Source organism: Orycteropus afer, unplaced genomic scaffold (genome assembly GCF_000298275.1).
Source record: "Orycteropus afer afer isolate SDZICR_OR568_19922 unplaced genomic scaffold, OryAfe1.0 scaffold00732, whole genome shotgun sequence".
Taxonomy (NCBI): Eukaryota; Metazoa; Chordata; class Mammalia; order Tubulidentata; family Orycteropodidae; genus Orycteropus; species Orycteropus afer.
In genome coordinates, this window is record NW_006922319.1 from 218,736 (window position 1) to 220,615 (window position 1,880).

A 1,880-nucleotide genomic window follows, 5' to 3' on the forward strand; every position below is an offset into this window, starting at 1 on the left:
GAAGTGAGAGCCAGGACATGAATAGACATATGCACACCCATGTTCATTGCAGCACTATTTACAATAGCCAAAAGATGGAAACAACCTAGGTGTCCCTCAACTGAAGAATGGATAACCAAGCTATAGTACATACACACAATGGAATACTACGCAACTCTAAAGAATAACCTAGAATCTGCAAAACACCACATAACGTGGATGAACTTGGAGGACATTATGCTAAGTGAAATAAGTTAATTACAGAAGGACAAATATTGTATCAGTATGTTGTTGTAAAATCAAGGAAAGTTTTATCTATGGAAGGAAATTTTCTTTGTTGGTTGCCAGGGTAGGAGGGAAGGGTAGGGAACACTGTTAGATAGGTAGATAGGTAAAGTATTGCTTTGGGTGAAGAGAAGGGCAATGTACCAAATGTGAGTGAGCAACACGGTGGTATTGATGAAGACATAGAGGGGTACATGAGAGGTACAGACAACAAAGATGAACCCTTTCGCACATACAGTACTGCATTATCAGTGAAGGCAAACATGGATAGATGGTGGGTAGATGGGTGGACAGGCTGAACTATCAGGTATGTCTATGCAGGGGGTAGTGTGCCCAAGACCATGTCTAGGGTTGGCAGACAATGTTTCTGAACATGGGTGTGCATATGTCTGTTCTTGTCCTGGCTCTCAGTTCTTTAGGATATATACCTAGTAATGGAATGGTTGGGTCAAATGGTATCTCTAATTCCAACTTTTTAAGAAATCGCCATACTGCTTTCCACAGTGGTTGTATCATTTTGACAGTCCCACTAGCAATGTATGAGAGTCCCAATCTCTCCACATCCTCACCAGCATTTGTTATTTTCTGTCTTGTTGAACTTTGCTACTAGTGCTGGGGCAAGATGGTATCTCGTTGTTTTGATTTGCATCTCTCTAATGGCCAATGATTGTGAACATTTCTTCAAATGTATGGTAAAGTGTATGGCTATGTTCTGTAAGAATTTCCAGGTGTATAATAGAGCTGACAAGGGACAAGGTTGTAGTCACTCATATTTTTAAAATTAAAAAAAAAAAAGAAAAAGAAAAAGCAGCTGATTGCAGATATTAATCACTGTGTATAAAATGCCTTCATAGCAACTCATAGATTAGGGTTTGATTAAATAAATGGGTACTACAGGTTAGCCAAGGATCTCTGGTGGCACAATGCCTAAGACATTTGACTGCTAACCAGAAGATTAGTGGTTCAAACCTACCAGCTGCTGTATGGAAGGAAGATGAGGCAATTTATTTCCATAAAGATTTACCACCTTGAAAACCCGACAGGGTCGTTATGAGTTGGAATTGTCTCCTTGACAGTGGGTTTGGTTTTTTTCTTTAATAGCTTACCCGAAGTTGACATACAAAGCTAACCATCACATGAGGCACATAACAAGGCAGTTGTCTTTGTAGCCCAGCAAACATTTCCTTTCCTTCCTTTCAAAGCCTCCTCCCATCTCTATGCACCCCAGCATCCTCTGACCCCCAATACAGAACCAGTGGAGCTGACTGGCCTACTTCTCCTCCCCTGGTTCCTGAAGGGATATTCCAGCCTTGGCCTATCAGCATGGCCCACTGTCACCGCGTCAGGGTTGCTCATATGACCCATGTCTGACCAATTAATGTCAAACTCAGATTTGTGGGTGCTACTGGAAAAGGAGCTCTGGTGGCATAGTGCCTAAGGCATCTGACTGCTAATCAGAAGGCTGGTGGTTCACACCCACCAGCCACTCTTCAGAAGGAAGACTGGGCAATATACTTCCATAGAGATACCACCTTGGAAATCCAAGGAGGGGTTGCTATGAGTAGAAATCGACTCGATGGCTGTGATAGTTGAAGATGTGTCAACTTGGCTGGACT